This window comes from Marmota monax, unplaced genomic scaffold (assembly GCF_021218885.2).
Source record: "Marmota monax isolate L192 unplaced genomic scaffold, Marmota_monax_Labrador192_F-V1.1 WCK01_AAM20220418_F8-fsc00010, whole genome shotgun sequence".
In the NCBI taxonomy this organism is placed as follows: domain Eukaryota; kingdom Metazoa; phylum Chordata; class Mammalia; order Rodentia; family Sciuridae; genus Marmota; species Marmota monax.
In genome coordinates this window covers 19759745-19779259 of record NW_026692321.1, presented here as the reverse complement: position 1 = coordinate 19779259, position 19515 = coordinate 19759745, and positions in this window count along the sequence as shown.

The window sequence follows — 19515 nt, the reverse complement described above, 5'->3', positions numbered from 1 at the left end:
CTGGTAGGACCCTGACTGCCCATTGTCCAGCCCACTGTCACCCCTACATCCTGCCTGCCTGGTAGTCAGGGAGCATATCCATGCTCTTGCCATAGTGTTAGTAATGTTGGTTTTCTAACCTATCCCAGGGACCTGGGAACATGGGTAGTGATGGAAGGGTGACTTTGTGGGAGAAGCCCAGGCTTCCTGCAGAGAGTTGAACCTTTACAAGCTCGGCTGCCTCCAGGCAGATCAGGTATCATCAAAATTAGGTCCTCTACCTCAATTGTTTAGTATTACAGCAAAGACTTCCTGAAGGAATAAGGATGAAAGCTGGGGCCACCCACCGGTTCAATCTCTGTGTAGCAGATGTCCTCAGTGGACATTCAGTGCTCTCATCATCTGCCCCCTTCCCAATTTGGCCCATCTCTCTTCACTGGGGCCTGCTGGGTGTCATTACCCTTGGGGAATCTTCTGACCCTGTACCTTCTGACCTCAGAGTACCTGCCTGGCTTCCCTGTGCTCCTGGGGTCACCAGTCTGCTCCCTACTCTGGGATCTAAGGGCTTCTGATTTTCTGTATATCACTTCCTACTCCACTCAGGCAGGACCTCCTAAGACAAAGATGCTGTCCTACTCACAATTTTGACAAGTAGGAACTGGCCACCTTTTACACCAGGGAACTCTGCCTCAGGTCATTTTGTCTCCTCAACCATACCTAGTGGGAAGAACAGACAGGACAAAAGCAAAAGTACAGACAGACCTAGAAAATAGACTGTGAGCATCTTTCTGTTGTAGAGTGGGAATAAGTGAAGCAGGTCAACTAGAAAGGAAGGCCCAGGACCAGGTAATCAGGGAACCAGGATTGTAGAGTTGGGAGTCAGGCCTTAGTTCTGTGTGCAGCCTTAAGAGTTAGGAGATGCATTCAGACTCTGTAGTAGCAGCATCTGAGATCATGCCATTTTCTTGCCTAATTAGGAAGGAGGCAGTGACTCTCCAATCTCACCCAAAGGCCCCCCCTCCCATAGTCATTTCCCTGCTGTGCATTTTAATGACTGTTTAATAGTTAACACATTTATTTGGTGTTTCCTTAACAATTTGCAAATTCTTCATGTTTATTACCTTTTTGAGAGGGAGAAAAGGATGGAGAGTTGTGTCGCAGATGCCTTTGACAATTTGCTAAAAGCTTTGGCTTTTCAACCTTCATTATTTGATCAGAAAGTAACTTCTTCCTGCTGAGTGTGGAGGTGCATACCTGTAATCCAAGGGATTTGGGCAGCTGAGGCAGGAGGATCTTGTATTTGAGACAAGTCTCAGAAACTTAATGAGATCCTACAAGTGGATAGCTGGATATGCCCTCCTCTGAGTTACTCCATGATATATAGAACAGTAAGTAGTTCTCATGCTGTTCCTACCCTAGGTGACTCCATTTTGTAAAGCAGTATTTTGCCACAAGCTACTCCATTTTGAGCAAAAATGCCAAGATAGAATAACTACACATTGTTTGTACAAGTAAACAACCACCATCTGCCTGGCACAACCTTAAGGTACAAATTGTGTGTGTGTGTTAGATATGGAAAAAGACAAACCCCAAATAATGTGGCCCAGGGAGAAGGAATGAAGGGGTCACTTTCTTTCCCAGTGACAAGACAGGCCCTAAGGAGGAAATTTCCATCAAGTCTGAAATGACAGTTTCTGAGACCAAAGCATTGATCCCACCCTAAACTGGCCCTAAACCCCCCTTTAGCTAGGGGCTCATCTTCCACCAGGAAAGTGGGTCCGTCAGAGGCGTCATTTCATTCCTAAATAAAAGCTGGGCTGAGCCAATCCATAAAGTTTGCATCTGGCCTGGTCCTTTTGCGCTAACGGTGTGTATTTTACTGGAGAACAGCTTATGACTATCAGGTGACCCGCAATTATTCAATGAATTGCCACCATTGAAAATAACTTGTGAATTTATATTCAATAAGTTATGGACCTGGGTGTTACCAAAAGCTTGGTCCTTGTCCCCAATGCCAATCTAATAATAAGGACACAATTTGAGAAAAAGGAAAAAGAAGTTTTTATTGTTTTGCTAGCAAAGGAGAGGCACAGGGGATTCCTGTCTCAGAGGCTGTGATTCTCCTCATGGGGGAACAGGTTTTTAAAGAGGTTATTCAAAAGCTACATTCCACGGGTTCTGTCCAGAGTTGTAATTCACTTGTTAATTTGGGAGATAGTCATTTCTGAAATCTTCTGGTGCGATTCCCAAAGTGTGAATTACTTCATTCCTGTGGTGGGTTTGTGCTCAACTCTGCCCAGGATGAAAGGTAATTCTATTTCTTAGGGAGGAGGAGAGGGGAAGAGAAAGGAACATGTCCATTTTAAAATAAGTTGCTGTGGCAGAGCAGCAAGGGCTTATTCAAAGCACATAAAGTAGACCACTGTTACCTGGGGACTTAGCTCCACAGTAAAGTGGTTGCCTAGCTTGCATAAGGCCCTGGGATTTGATCCCTTCACCACAAAAAAATTACATAAAACAATTCTGACATGTGGAAAGACACAAACAAGTGGTCTATGTTAATGGCAGAGCTCACTCACTGTCTCAAAATAAAAAATGAAAAGGGCTGGGGATGTGGTAGCATGCTCCTGGATTAAATCACAAGTACCACAAAAAATAAATTAATAAAAGCTCTAGGTCAGCTTTTCCAGAAAGCCACTCACAAACAATTTTACCTGAATTTTTTTTTTCAGTACTTGGGATTGAACCCAGGGGCACTTAACCACTGAGCCATATCCCCAGACCTTTTTTATATTTTATTTAGAAACAGAGTCTTACTAAGTTGCTGAGGCTAGCTTTGAACTTGTGCTCCTCCTGCCTCAGCTCCCCCTGTGACTGTAATTACAGGCGTGCACCACATGCCTGGCACCTGCACCTTCCAGTGGTCCTCAACCTTGACTGCAACTTTATACATTATTCATGCCTGCTTCCTAACCCCAAGGCTTCTCCAATTAATATAAATGAATTCTAGACATCAGTTTTGTTTGTTTTTGTGGTGCTGGCTTCATGCAAGCAAGGCAAGTGATCTTATACTGCTCTATGTCCCCAGCCCCCATGAGTTTTTTAAATTTCCCAGAAGATTCAAAAGTATAGGCAAGATTAAAAAGTACTGAGCCAGGGATTCATGGATTCCAAGCTAAGACCACTATCATACAACATAAGTTCCAGGTGTGTCCATTTAATTCACATTGCATGATGAGCAGCAATTTATCTGGGTAAGGAAGGGAGGAAAGTGGGGAAAGTGGCCAATTTGAAAGAATGAGGAAGACCTGAAGCTGTAAGCAAAGAGTAGTACTCATATATATTCTAAAAGGCTATGAAATCCTTAGCAAAAGAAGAAGTTCTGAGACAGAAGACCGAAAGCAGGAAGTGTAATTGCGTTCTGGAAAGATGAATGGAATTTCATCAGACACCCTTCCCACCTACATGCTTCACCTGCTTCAGGAAGAGCCGCAAACACTATCAAAGGCTGACAGAATCAGTCTTTGGGGAAAGTCAACCAAGTGAACATGTGGCTTGATTGGTCAGTGACAAGAATGAGAGAGACTAGCATGTGGGTACTGAAATAAAACACCTGTGAGGGTGTGGCAGTTTAGAGGTAATGGCCTGTATTGCTCAACCCAAGGAGGAAAACGTTGGGGTCATGGTCAAGGAGAGGCATTCCTGCTGTGGGTGGGAGGCTGGGCCTCAGCAGCAGGAGAGGCTGCCAATGAAAACTAAAAACCACCTAAAGGCTGATGCCACTTTTTACTAGCCCCATGATGCTGAGTGGGGGCCCTGGCCTTTCCTTTTTAGAGTGGGATTTGTGAAACTTCAGAAGAGCTCACGATATCATTGAATCATTTCTTTTTAAATTTTTTTTCTTAGTTGTAGTTGGACAGAATACCTTCATTTTATTTATTTATTTTTATATGGTGCTGAGGATTAAACCTAGCGCCTTGCACGTACTAGGCGAGTGCTCTACCACTGAGCCCCAACCCCAGTACCATCATCAAATCATTTCTAAGGCTGTTTACTTTGTGAGGTCCCATAAACCAAGAAAAGTTTCCTCTTAAAATGCTTTTGTTTTCAAACTGGGTACCCATCAGAATCACCTGGCATCTCATCTCCAGATGACACAATTCAGTCAGGTTGGGATGGTCTGGGGACAATTCATAATGCTATGTGCTTTGGGAATCATGTTCTAGATCAGGGTTTCTCAAACCCTGGGGTCTTGTTAAAGGGTCACCATGAGTGGTTTCTGAAGTGAGACCTGATATTCTGCTTTTCCATTAAATTAGTAGATGAAAAAAACGTTAGTAGATGCTGCCCATACTGCTGGCTGTGACTCCTTAGTGCTCAAAGTATAATCCCAGGGGAATCTCAGATAGCAACATCAGTATCTTTTGGGAACTCTTTCTTATCTTTCTGGGAACTCAGAATTTCAGGTTCCACCCTAGACCTGCTGAATCAGAATCTGCACTTTAACAGCCCTCAGATGATTTGAACACATGTTAAAGTTTGAGAAGTATTGTTATGGAAGAAATTATTTTTTTTTCTTTTTTGTACTGGGGATTGAACCCAGGGGCACTTTACCACTGAGTTACATCCTCAGCCCTTTTTATTTTACACTGAGTTACATTCTCACCAAGTTGCCAAAGCTGGGCCTGAATTTGCAGTCCTCCTGCTTCCAAAGTCACTGGAATCACAGGCTTGTGCCATCACACCTGGCTGGAAGAAGTTGCTTTCTGATTAGCTAACAAAGATGGAAACTTGGCAGTGGGAGAACAAACCTCAGTTCACTAATGTGGAATATAAGAGAAGGGTATCTGTTTTAGTTACCGCTATACTTTTTAGCCTGATACAGTGCTTGGTACATAATAAGTGCTAAATATATCTGTCAAATAAATAGACAAGAGTCCAATTTCTAGAGCCAGAGCTTGAGATAAGTGAAGGGCCAGAAATCACCACTGCTTGATGCTAACCACTAGAACAGAAGTCTTTCCTGCCCCCATCTAAGACAAGCTTGGTCCTTATGCTTGTAGAGAACAGAACTCTTGGCCATGACAGGCAAGAGTATGTCATCTCATCTGTGAATATTAAAAGGCTACATACAAGAGGCTGGGAATGTAGCTCAGGGGTAGAGCGCTTGCCTAGCATGCACAAAGCTCTGGGTTTGAAAGAAAATGAAAAACTATTTTAAAAAGGCTACATGGAAAAGTAGCCACAGAGATACACTGGCCTAGGGGCTGGGGATATAGTTCAGTCGGTAGAGTACTTGCCTCCCATGCACAGGCCCTGGGTTCAATTCCCAGCACTGCCATAAATAAATAAATAAACTGGCCTTCTCGGGCAGTTCTGCTATAAGGACCAGGTGAAAAAGTGGGTGGCCAACCAGTGAAAAAGTGGGTGGCCAGAGATGCTCCAGGCTAAGAAATAACTCATATGGTCTGTAGGGTGATTCCATGAACCCTGCCTAAATCATGTTTATACTGGGTAGAATTCGATACACTCAGAATAATCTTGTCCTCCCCTGCATTCAAAATAGATGTCAATATAACACTTCCCAGGGTCAAAGCCAACCAGTATGGCTCTTGTGGATTAAGTCCCAATTCCTTTTGATATAAGTGAGTTGAGTCAGTCACACACCTATAATCCCAGCAGCTCAGGAAACTGAGGCAGGAGGATCACAAGTTCAAGACCAGCCTCAGCAACTAAGCAAGACCCTGTGCAACTTAGCAAGACCCTATCTCAAAATTCAAAAAAATAAATAAAAAAGGGCTGGGTGTGTGGCTCAGTGGATAAGTGCCCCTGGGTTCAATCCCTGATACCAAAAAATAAAAAATAAGTGAGTTGGGCAAATGTTAAATCCTACAAAGAACAACAGTGTTACTATTAACTAACCTTGGAGGAATGTATTTGAAGTAATCGTTATTCCTAGACCTCAGGGATTCCAGTCTAGAAAAGGAAGTATCTCTGTTTTTTCTTTATATTATATTATATTATGCAGACTCTCTGGATAAACTTGAAAAAAATTTAGGATTTCAGCCAAATTATACCCATTTTCATCATGCCTTAGAAAAAATAGGGCCATAGATTTCTGACAAATTCTTCAAAATACTAGGTCTTTTTTTCTAATGATTTTGAAAAATATACTGTGAATATAAGACTGCTGTTCCCACAGTGAACAGAATAGACAGTAATTGTGCATTCCCAAGGACACATCTACCTCCACCTTGGGCTGGATCCCATGTTTAAGATAAAATGAAATTACCACTCCAGCCATGACAGGGTTCCCAAGAATAACCATTTAAAAACAATTATTTTCCACTACTCTTCTTCTCCACTGGCCTGATCCTCACTTCAGTTTTTTTGGGGGGGTGAGTGGCGGGAGTGTACTAGAGATTGAACTCAGAGGCACTCAACCACATCCCCAGCCCTATTTTGTATTTTATTTAGAAACAGGGTCTCACTGAGTTGCTTAGTGCTTGCCATTGCTGAGGCTGGCTTTGAACTCATGATCCTCCTGTCTCAGCCTCCTGAGTCACTGCGACCAGCCTCACTTCATTTTTAACTGTCCCCAAAAGCCTGGTCCCACAGAGGGACAATCCTAAAGAATCCTCTGAAGGGCTGGGGATGTGGCTCAAGTGGTAGAGTGCTCGCCTAGCATGTGTGAGGCACTGGGTTCGATTCTCAGCACCACATAAAAATAAAATGAAGATATTGTGTCCACCTAAAAAATAAATATTAAAAAAAATAAAGAATCCTCTGCAGCTTCTCTTGGGACTTTGAAAGATGGTTCCTGACGAGGGTGCATTCTCCCAAGTTGCCAGGTGCATGTGATTAGGAAACAAGAAATCAACATCATGCTCGTTACTTATGGAACAAGTGACTTAAGTGCCAAGTACTCAACTCTCCTGCTACAGACCCATGTGAATATACCCCAGTACCTCTGTTGGCTTGTGAGAAAGAATGGCCAATTAATTTCCTCAGTCAGCAAGTTGCCACAGTCATGCACTCAGTCCTTTAAAATCATTTTCAAATAGGCCTGTGTTTTACTTTGTTGACCTAAAGAGACAAGGAGTTGTCGTGTTCACAAGAGTGACCTAACTTGAGCTTCTGTGGTTTGGGTTCTTGCCTGTGTTTCACCCTGTTTTGCCATTCAAGGCAGGAGCCTGGTCTCATAGCCAGGAGATTGTGGTTAGTTTCCTGGCCTCTGCCCCAAGTGGGGACACACCTGCATCCCTGAGGGAGGGAGAGCCTGTGGAGGGTCCATGAGACTCGGGCTGAGTCACTCAGCTGGAGATCTGTCAAAAGGCATTAGAACAGCAGTTTGGCACTTAAAGAGCAAGAACCCACACAAAAACTCTTCTATATGTTAACAACGTAGATCATTTTCAAACTAAACCAAAAAAAGAAATTAAAATTTGGTGTCACCTGCCTTCAGCATTGGAGTTTGCTCTTCATGTGGAATCACCCAAAAGAAATCTCAGCTTCACCCAAAAGTGTGGGGCAGGCAAAGCCCCCACCATGATAACATCACATCCTTCTACTCCCTAACTTCATAGACTTACTCTAAGACCACGAGAATTCTGAGAAGCACACTATAAGCCATTGTTTTGTTTTTCTACCCAAATCATTTTCCTGTCTTGGAAAATTATTAGAACTGTAACTTGAATAAACTGGAGCCTTCTTTCTCCCTTATGAAGGTTCACTTTCATGTGGTATTCTACTCAAAACAAAGTTAACTCCAAATGCCCTAAAATAATGTTAGTTTTCAGTAAGTGCCTTGAAGAGGTGGCCATTTTTAGGAACCAAAGTCCCCTTGGCAGCTAGATATACCTATCCCATCCTCAATCCAGAGAGTAGGGTCCTGCTTTTCCTTCTGCAGATTAATTTAGCCTGGTAGATTTTTATCAACATTCCATACTAACCATCACCTTAATCCAGCCACAAAAAGTGGGGAGCCAAGCAGTTCAGAACCCTCCCATGAAAGGCTGGGAGAGAAGAAAGGCTGTATTTACTCAGACCTCAGGGTCTTGGTCCCTGTCTCGGTTGTGTGAAGTTTTAAGTCTCAGAAGCTGAAACAGGGAAAGGAAGAGGAAAGAATGCCTCCAAGTCTGCTAGTACCCAAGGGATATTTCCAACCTCAAGATGGAGGCCTCCTGAGCAGCTGGGTCCCATCCAGCTTCCCTGATCTCTAATTGCAGGTGGAAGGCAGGCAATGCTGTCCTCAGAGTGACACTCTCCATGGGGTCCTGGAAAAACTTGATCCAAACAGGGTTAATCACAACACTCTGCATCTCTTCTCTCTGTAAAGCAGGTACTTTTGAAGGATTTAAATGGTTTTAATGCAATATGTTATGCAGTTAGGAGAGAAAATCAGGGTCTACATCAAATTTGATTTTTGATACAGTGAGCCATTTGGAAAAAAAAGAAGCAAATCCTTTCAAAAGATGCCTTCCATGATTTGGAATAATTGGGTCCGGTTTAATCTGGTGCATGGTAAAGTTAAAGAGCTACGTGATTGCTTCAGTGCATTTTGCTGTTCCCAGAGTCACTAATTACCTCTATGACTTAAAGGTTAATGAGATAAAACATCTATAAATCAAGTTGAAGGCTGATGCAAGAAGAAAGCCCCTAACTCCTGCTCTATCACACTAATACTATAATTGGACTCTTTCAGGCTGTCCATTTGATTAAATTTGATTATGTATGACTATATGCGAATGAAAGTATAATTATAAAATTCATACTTAAATTATAAACTACCTTGCCGAAGGCACCTTTCTAAATTTAGTTATTCAATACCAATAAAAAAATTAATCATTAACTAATTATTGCCAGAATTATCATATCAAAATTAACTGATTCAGTGAAAAGCTTAGGAGTGAGATTTCCCATGAAGAGCAAAATTCTGTATGTTATAGTAAAAAAAAAATATGTGTGTGTGTGTGTATATATATATATATATGTCGTTTAAAAGGTGGACATTAAGAAACTTTAAAAAATAAATTATGGGGGCTGGGATTGTGGCTCAGAGGTAGAACTATCGCTTAGCATGTATGAGGCACTGGGTTCGATCCTCAGCACCACATAAAAATAAAATAAAAATATAAATAAATAAATTATGTGTTTTTATTTATTAAAGTTATAGGAGATTTAGGGTTTAGAGAATATTCTGGTGAATCCTTTTGTGATCTGGAGGATTGTATCCCACATATTTGTATATGTGGGCTTCTCTGATGATTGTGAGAATAGGATCCAGGCTCCAGGGAACAGGTTAGCACATCTTTAGGCAACTTACTCAAATCTCTCTGCCTTAGTTTCTGCATCTGTAAAATGGAGATAGAAATAGACCGCATGCGTGCGGCCCGGGTTCGATCCTCAGCACCACATACAAAGAAAGATGTTGTGTCCACAGAAAACTAAAAAATAAATGTTAAAAAAAATAATAAAAAATAAAGTATGGTTTTAGTAAGATAAAGTTTTTTGTAATTGACTTATAATTTTTATGTATTTTGTTACTGGGGATTGAATGCAGGGGCTCTTTACCATTGAGCTACATCCCCAGTCCTTTCTATTTTTTCAGACAGTGTCTCACTAAGTTGCTGAGGCTGGCATTTAAATTGTGATCCTCCTGCCTCAGCTAAGTTCTCTGTAATTTATGATGAAAGAATAGTTCTTATTATCCAGTTGGCTCCAGTGTGATATTTAGCAACTTGCCTTTTGTCAGGGACTTGATGCACTATGTCTTCCCTACTACAGAATTTATTTTAATTTAAAATATTAGAAGACTTTACATGTTCTAGGCGTCTTAATTCTTGGCAGATGGGAAAGTAGCCTAGAGTGTCCTTTCTATTGGAGAGACTGGGCCTGAATGGAAATGGCCATCCCCCTGGGCATATTTTGAGGCTTTGGCCATACAGAGAGCATTTTTGGACCTTGTGATACTCTCTGATCCTCCTGGCTGGATCTATTTCTTCCTGGAAGAGTTCATGGGAATCATGGTCCGGTGGGAGCAGATTCTGAAAACTATCATCCCACTCTGGGCACCCCCACAGCCTATGTTCCCAGCGGGCAAGGCTGTTGTTTGCGGCTGCAGGTTAAAGAGCGCAAATGGATGAATGAGGGCAAATCCTAACATAAAATATCATGTATCAGCTCTGATGCTCAGAGGGTGAGCCCCATTTCAGTAATAAGGAGAGAAGAAGAAGGTCAAGGACAGAAGAGGAAGCTGAAGTTGCTAAGTGCAGGGCCTTGCAGCTGCAGCCCTCCTTGGCTCGCCCCTACTGACCTTGCCTTTGTCCTCGAAGAACAACACAAGCCTGGTGTGCCTGTTGCATCAGCTGCTACCCATCTGCCCTGCCCTTCCCCACCCCAGGAAGTGGTAAGGAGGGTTAGTTAACAGCCTTTGAGGCAACCACTCAGGGAGGCCAGAGTCTCAGGGAAGCTACCTCACTCCTTCCAGCCAGGCTCCACCTAGTAGGCTGTCCTCAAGTTCAAGTTCATGAAGGAAAAGTCCTCCACTGCCCCAGAGTCCACCCCACTGTCCTGACAGAGTGTACTCCCTCCCACCTCCGCCTAGGCATGGGTGGGGTGACAAGCAAAACCTTTGAGCCTTCCACTTTAGCCAGAATGGACCCTAGAATTTCAGAACATTAGAGCTGGGAGATCTCAGAGGACCTCTGAAACAATATTTCCATTTTATAGATGATAAAATTGAGGCCCAAAGAAGTAGTGACTTGCCCAGCTAGCTTGCATCAGCCTGCCCAGACTATCCATTTCCAAAAATGGAAAAACTCTGCCAGGCATGGTGGCACACACTTGTAATCCCAGCTACCTGGGAAGCTGAGGTAAGAGTATCCCAAGTTTGAGGCCAACCTGGGCCACTTAGTGAGACAATATCTCAAAATGAAATAAAAAGGTATGGGGGGTGTAGTTCAGTTGGTAGAGCACTTGCCCAACATCCCAAGGCCTGGGTTCAATACCCAATACTGGGAGGAAAAAAAAAAAAGCCTAGGAGTGGAAATCTATAAAAAATGAATAGTCACACTCCACACTCTCTCTTCATTCCATTCTTGGTACAGACAATATATTATTCCAAGCAAGAAATGAATATCAGAATCTAAAGGGAAATTAGAAATGAGAACATTCCATCAACATCCTCATTTTACAGATGAGAAAACTGAGGTTAAGAGAGGTTAAATATTAAATAGTGTGCCTCAAATCACTAAGCAATAGCTGCAGAACTGGTGGGACCAGAACTCTGGCTACTAACTCTCAGTCCATGCTTTTCCTCCCCTTCCAACCTGTCCAACAAGTTCCATCCTGGCTGCCAGGACTGTTTCGGGGGGGGTGTTAGTTTGCCTTGGAGCGCCCTCCCCTGGCTCTGGGCAACCACTGGTGCACCTGTGGTATGGGCCAAAATTCTTGAATTTGAATTTGCAAGAGAATCACCTGTAGCCTGGTTAAAACATATTACTGGACCCACCCTCTGAGTTTTTTAATTGATAGGTCTGAGGTGGCACCTAAAATTTGCATTTCTAACAAGTTTCCAGGTGATGCTAATCTGCTGGTTCAAAGGCAGATTATTATTGAGAATCTCTGGGGTAGGCAAAAGAGCACTAATCTTGGAGCCAGAATACTTGGCCTCCATCATTGGGGACCATGTCCTGTTACCTGAGCATGATGCTTCATCTCTTGGCATCTCAGTCTTCTTATTTTATGATGGTAACAACAACTACCCATAGGATTAATGTGTAAAAGAAATTAGATGTAGGATTACCTGAGGAGTACCATACTGATACTGTGTGAGTACATAGACTCATGATTATATGACTCATCTGGAGGGATGGCACCGTAAGCCAAGGACTATCCATAGTGACAGAAGCATTCTCTTAATGCTACTCAAAAATAAACAAATCCAAAAGAAGTAGGGTTATCCTTCCATAACTATTACTTAAGGAATTATTAGGGCCTGGCACTATGTACTAGGTTGGCAAAAGGTAAATGACACAGTCCCTGCCCTGGAGGAGCAACTAGGAGGAAGATAAGCATGCAAATCCTAATAATTGCCCTAATGGGTAATGATCCAGGAAAAGAACCCTATTCCTTGAAGCACAGAACAATCAACCTAGTCTGGGGAGTCAAGCAAGGCTTTGAAGAGGGACCTGAATTTTAAGTAGGGTTTTAAAGCATGAATCAACGTTTTTGTTTGTTTTGGTATTGGGGATTGAACTTAGGGGCTCTTTGCCACTGAGCTTCATTCCCAGACCTTTAAAAAAATTATTTTTTTTAGTTGTAGTTGACACAATATCTTAATTATTTACTTATTTATATGTGGTGCTGAGGATGGAACCCAGGGCCTCACCCGTGCTAGGTGAGTGCTCTACTGCACTCACAACCCCAGCCCCTCCCCCAGAGCTTTTTTATTTTTTACTTTGAGACAGGGCTTCTTTACTAAGTTGCCCAGGGTGGCCTCAAACTTGTGGTCTTCTTGCCTCAGCCTCCCAAGTAGGTGGGATTACAGGTAGGAACCACCATGCCAAGCTGAACAGGAGTTCTTTAAGACAAGAAGTGACAGGGGGCACTCCAGGCAGAGGAAATTGCATATGCAAAGTAGTCACAGAGGCACGGAAATGAATGACATATCCAGGGAAATAGTAGGTGGTTCTATGTAGGCAGAGCTCCTTGGGTCTGCGGAGAGGATTAGCAAGGAAGGTTGGGACAAGATTCTGCAGAATCCTGGATGCCCTCCTAAGGAGTTTGAGCCCAATTTTGAGTCTGCTATGAAGCTACTGTAAGGTACCCAACCCCTCACTGGAGAATTCCTTAGGGAAAAAATCCTTACTGAATCCCCAAAATAAAAATCTGCCCTCCCCGCTGGCAGGAAGGGCAGCCCATAAACGCCTCTTGAACTGGTGGTGGCCCTTGGAACAAGCTACCTGGAAGGCACACAGCACAGGGCTGCCCCTCTTCTCTCCTCCCTCTATCAGATATGGCAGCACTTTCCCTGGAGGTTTCCTCATTCCCTGCCCCCAAGGGTGTGGAGTCACAGGGAGAACAAAAGGATGTTATCTAGAGCTCTGGGAGGGGGAGGAAGGAGCGTGGGTGCCTTGGGGGTGGGGAATGAATCTTCGTGCAGCACTGATGCAATCCAGGAAGAGGCAGGTGGAAACCACACCTGAGAGCAAAGGCTTCACAAAGTGTACAGTTTTCAGACTAGAAGAGGCTTGAAAGTCCACCTATTCCAGATGCTTCCAAGATTTGCTCATGATCCCAGAGCTAGCTGACACCTGGACCTTAATCATTGCATCTGACCCCAAAAGGAAAGTTCCCAGTATAAAAAAGCTATTGACTCCTGTGCCCATTGACCTCATTCCCTCCTCCTGAGTGTCTCCCATAACCCCCCAAACCAGCCCTTGCCCCCTTTTCAAGCTTTGTCTCTGGATTCTAAATAGGTAAAGAGCAGAAAGTGGCCTCTGCTGTTTTAAAACACAAAACATCAACAATAAAACAGTGGTACAAAAGGGGGACAAACCGCTTGCTATGAGAAGCTGCAGGGATTTGGATTTTTATTCCAATTCCCCTGTCTCCTGTAGAGGTGGAAGTAACTTGCTCAAGGGAGTAATCCCTTTTATTTTTAGGAAAATATTTTAATAGGTTTTTGGGTTATACAAGGATAAAATGGGAACCTCCTCCTCTGGGAAGGAGGCAAGGTGGTGTGAGGAGGTGTGGAGCAGGGCTCTGGTGTCTGGTGAAAGGTGTTGTGCTGTGGGAAGCAGTGGCATCTCACAGGTAGGAAGTTCTGTTCAAGCTGTGCCATGGGGAGTTCAGGCAGGGGCTGTTTCCTCAGGAGCCAGCAGGAGTGACTGGCAGTATTCGAATATCCAGGAGTTCTCACAAACCCCGGGAGAAGGAACCCAGGGAGGCCAGGACAGTGCTGGGGCTCTTCCTGTTTGGTAACTAGAAGGACCTCGACCTTGAAGGCAGGTAACAGGTGGATGGGAGTTATACTCTATTCCTCTCCATGGCAGGGTTACCAAGAGCATCCAAGCCAGTTCAAGAACCCACTGAGGGGGCTGGGGATGTGGCTCAAGTGGTAGCATGCTTGCCTAGTATGCGTGAGGCACTGGGTTTGATTCTCAGCACCACATAAAAATAAAATAAAGATATTGTATCCACCTAAAACTAAAAAATAAATATTAAAAAAAAAGAACCCACTGAGCTCCCTCTCAAAAGGCTACAAAGTCAGGTGACACTGGCCTAGCCATCTCTGGTCCCTGCCACAGCCCTCCATGAGAGCAGAATCTTCCCACTGTACTCTGTGAGGGGGGAAGGCCAGCACCAACCCTATCCAGATGCCATTCCTTCCCAAAGCAAGCTGACAGTATAAACTCTTGGGTCCTAAATGTTTTACTTTGAATTGTTTCTTTTTCCTAAATACTTTATTGTAAAAAGATAAAATGCTTTCTTTTGAACAAGTTGTCATAAAAAATTGGATCTCCCTGAGTAAGAATGCATGCCCTGCCAGGCTTAGGGTGACGGGTTTCAGGAACCAAGGGAAGGAAAAGTGGACATTTGATGGTTAAAATACTTCTGTCTTATATTAACATAAAAATTACACTAATATTATTTCTGTAATAATATAAGCATAAACATACACTATCACATATTTATACTATTCATAATAGATTATAAAAATATATTTAAAATAATCATTTATAACATTAGAATCTATTTTTTTAATATTTCTTTTTTTAGGTGTAGATGGACACAACACAATGCCTTTATTTTTATGTAGTGCTGAGGATCGAACCCAGGTCCCACCCATGCTAGGGGAGCACTCTACTGAGCCACAATCCCAGCCCATAGAATCTATTTTAACACAAGCATAATAAACTACTTTAGCTGGGGGACGGAGACAGGAGGATCACAAGTTCAAGACCAGCCTCAGCAACTTAGTGAGGCCCTAAGCAATTTAATGAGGCCCTAAGCAACTTAGACCTTTTCTCAAAATAAAATATAAAAAGGGTTGGGGATATAGCTCAATGGTAAAGCATCCTAGGTTCAATCCCCAGACTGAACCAAAACCAAAAACAACAACAGCAGCCTACTTTATACAAAATATAAATAATATGTAAATGTGAAAACTTGAGAAATATCTCCAATCATCTAACCACCCAGAATTAATTGATGTCAACATTTGGGATACTTCCTTCACATCCATCCATAATTATTTTACAATCCTGACATGGAGAGAACATGCTTCTTTTCCAACAGTTCCAACAGAAGTCCCAGTCCACCTCTCATTGGCCCAGCTTGGGCCATGTGTCTATCCCTGAGTGAATTTCTCTGATGAATTGTCAGACCTGGGTTATGCACCCGCTCCCACCCAAATCGTGGGAGAAATGGGTCCCCCACAGAAAGTCAGTCTATTGATACCCAAAGAAGCAGGACTCTTTGCTGGGTAGTAACAACTTTCATGTCCACTACAGGAATGTCACTATGAGTTGTCCATATCAGATTATTCATCATACCTTCGTGTGTTTGCCCATGATGTTCTGTGCACTAAATGCCCTATGCTATTATAATCATTTGAATATGAGGTGTGTTCCCCAAAGGCCTACATGTTAAAGACTTTGTTCCCCACATGGCACCATTGGGAGGTCTGTGGACCTTTAGGAGGTGGGACCATGCCTCTTCCTTAGGGAGACGCCTTTCATAGGGATTGTGGGAGCCTTTCAGTCCTCTCTGTTTCGTGACTCATGATGTGAGCAGTTTGCTCTGCCATGACAGCTCAAATCCGAGGGGCCACCCAATCTTGGAACTGAACCTCAGACTGTGAGCTGACATTCCTTCCTTCTCTGCTGGAGAGATGCCTTATTAAATGCCTTCTCTGAGAGTCCTCCCCTTGACCCAGCTGGCAGCACTAAGTGCACTCTTCTTAGATCCTCTCATTGGGCTGGGGCCATCCTGACTACTTGTCTTCACATTGCCCCAGCACTCAGCGCCACAGCTGGCGCAGAGGAGACGTCATGCCAAGGCCTGTGGAGCAATCCTCCTTTTTCAGAGAAGCCCTGGTGGGCCCTACCCTCTCAGGCAGTCCTGAACTTCCACATGGTCTAGGTTTCCATTGATAAATTGTTATTTGAAACTTGGAACAAGTCTCTCCAAACCAAAGCTGCAGATGATAAGCAAGTTCTAGAACCTACTAAAGTCATTTTAAACCATAGATAGTTTAAATCATCAGAACATATACCTTTTTTAAAAATATAAACTTTTTTAGGTTGTTATACATACTGCATAAATGAGATGGAGCATGTGGAAGTGCTTTGCTAATGCAAGTAATTATTATCATCATTAATTATAACCCTTCTTATTAATATCATCACCACTCTTTCCCTATTATTTTCCTTCTGTTTGTTTTATCTGTTTTTCTGCTTTCTTTTCTTCCTACCAAGTCTCCGTCACATTTGGATTAACTAGGTGATGAGGAGACAAGTACTAACCACATCCACCCTTGAAGGAATACTTCTATCTCTTTTTGAAGCCAGAGTGGCTTCTGAGCACTTCGTCCAAAATGAGGAAGAACCTAGAGAGCACACTCCTCTCTCCTACCAAAGGCAAACACTTCCTGGCCAACCACTTGGGACACATCAGGAAGTTGTCACTCACCGAGCGCCTGTGGTGGGTACATTTCTTGTCAGATTGGAGGGAAAAAAACTTACTAACCCCAGATAAAACTCTTCTAAGGTTTTAATTTTTATGGTTTCCCAATGACCAGACTGAGTATAAAGCCCACCAATCAAACCCTGCCCCCCACACAGAGGTGCTAATCATATTCCATATGACTGGATAGATACAGGATCACCAATCATTGGTAAAAAGTATCCCACAGAAAGAGAGATACCAGGGGCTGTGGTTGTAGCTCAGTGGTAGAGCGCTTGCCTCACATGTGTGAGACACTGAGTTCCATCCTCAGCACCACATAAAAATAATAAAGGTATTGTGTTCACCTACAAGTTAAAAAAAAAAAATATATATATATATATATATATATATATATATATATATATATATAAAGAGAGATACCAAAACAAGCAAACAGGAAAAAAAATTAAGAATTCAAAGGAGATAGAGCTGATGTGAGAAGAAAATATTTTCAAAGTTTTATGTATGTATTTAACTAATAGCTTCAGAGATCTAAAAGAAGATGCACATCTATGAAAAAGAATAGGATGGCCAGGCACAGTGGAGCACACCTATTATCCCAGAGACGTGGGAGGCTGAGGCAGGACAATTGAAAGTTCAAGGTCAGCCTAAGAATTTAATGAGACCCTGTCTCAAAAAATAGAGCGCCCTGGGTTTAATCCCCAGTACCAAAAGGAAAAGAAAAAAGCCAGATGCAGTGGAACACACCTGTAATCCCAGCAACTCAGGAGGCCAAGGTAAAAGGATTGCAAGTTCAAGGCTAGCTTCAGCAACTTAGCAAGGTCCTAAGCAACTTAGCAAGACCTTGTCCCAAAATAAAGAATAAAAAGGGCTGGGAATGTGACTCCTTGGTCAAAAAGAAAAAAGGAAATAAAAAAAAGTAAAAAGAATAGGTTGGTGGGGAAAAAGGAATGATTAGAAGATGATAAAAAGCTTTGAGAAATTAAAAATGGGGTAGCTAAAACAAAAGATTCAAAAAACCGTAGGAAAATAAAGTTGAAAAACTTCCCAGAAAGCAGAATAAAACAATTTAAAAAAAAAATGAAACTTAAGAAAGAGTGTTAGGATTCAAGGAGTTCCAACATCTATAGAAAATTCTATATTAAAAAAAAAAAAAGCCAGGCGTGGGGATACCCATCTATAATTCCAGTGATTTAGGAGGCTGAGGCAGGAGAATCACAAGTTAGAAGCCAGCCTCAGCAATTTAGAAAGACCCTGTCTCAAAATGAAAAAATCAAAAGGACTAGGAATGTGGCTCAGTTATAAGACATCCCATGTTCAATCTCCAATTCCACTGAAGAAAAAAAAAAGAAAATTTTCCAGAAGTGAAAGATATAAATCTCCAAGTTAAAAGTGCCCACTATATGTTCAATACAATGGGGAAAAATACCAAAGCAATAAATTCAGCATGCCAGGATAATGGGAACCTAACTTCTAGAGAGCAAAATCATGTCATGTCTGAAGGAGGAGGAATCTGTGGGGCATCAAACATCTTAACTGCAGTGCATGATGCTGGGGAAAGTAGTACTGGGCACGCCAAGTTCTGAGGGAAAATCATTTTTATCCTTGAGTTCTATACTTAGCCAAATAAAGGATAAGTATGGAATAACGATATTTTCAGATACGTAAGAACTCAAAAATTTTACCTCCCACACAGCTTTTCTTAGGAAGATAGTAAGAGATATATGATTCAGTGAAATGAAAGACTAAGCCAAGAACAAGGAATAAAGGTGCTCCAGAAAACGAAGTGGCAACCCAAAGGGAACACTGATGAGAAGTCCTAAGATGACACCTGAGCCCCAGGTGTAGAGTAACCCATGCAAATTGGATCAAGATGACAGTAGGTTTGGAAAGGAGGCCTCCAGCTGTGTGCCTGTGATGGGGTGTGTGGGGACGGGATAGTGATAGATTTTTTGACACATTTGAACATTTGGGGGAAAAAAATTGCTAGAAGCCAGGAATGGTGGTGCATGCCTATAATCCCAGCTCCTCTGGAGGCTGAGGCTTGAACAATTGCAAGTTCAAGGCCAGCCTGAGCAACTTAGACCCTGGATATGACTCTGTAGTAGGGCACCTCTGAACTCAATCCCCAGTACCAAATGAACAAACAAAACTTTGCTGGATATTTAACAGATGTACTTAGAGAATTCAAAAATATTATCAATAGCTATTTTTAAAGGGAAGCAAAAGAAAAATTGTGATAACTATTAACTGCAGGAAAAACACAAAGTTGGAAGGAATACAGGTATACGATGCCATTGTTTGGCAGTGAATAATATTTAAAGTCATGAAAACATAAACATTGACTAGTTATTTCATTTAAAAAATCATATTACACTTACATAGGACTATGAAAAAGGGAAAATGTAAGAAAACTAAAATTTTAATTATCATGCAGGAAATCAATAGATACTATCTGTTAAACTCATGCATTCAAGATAAGGAAAGGCCTGGCAGATTCAACCAGCAAAGATAAGAACCACTTCTAGACTTAGGCAGTTTCCTACTTATACAGAGAGCAAAAATAAGAACAAGCCAAAAGAGCCAGCTCCCTGTGATCCTTTTCACACACCACAAAAGGGTGCCACTAAAACAAAAGGAACCAGTGACTGAAAGATGGGTTTAGGGTATCTTTGCTGAGGAGACAGTTTTGGGGTAGTCAAGCACTTTTATATTCTTCAGCTCTTCTGAGGTATGGGGTCAAAGTGATTTTCCAAATCAAAATGAAGAAGTCTCCTAAGTCATAGTAAGAAAGACAAAAGAAATAGGATAAAAAAAGAAGTGTTCTGCTGGGATTGTGGT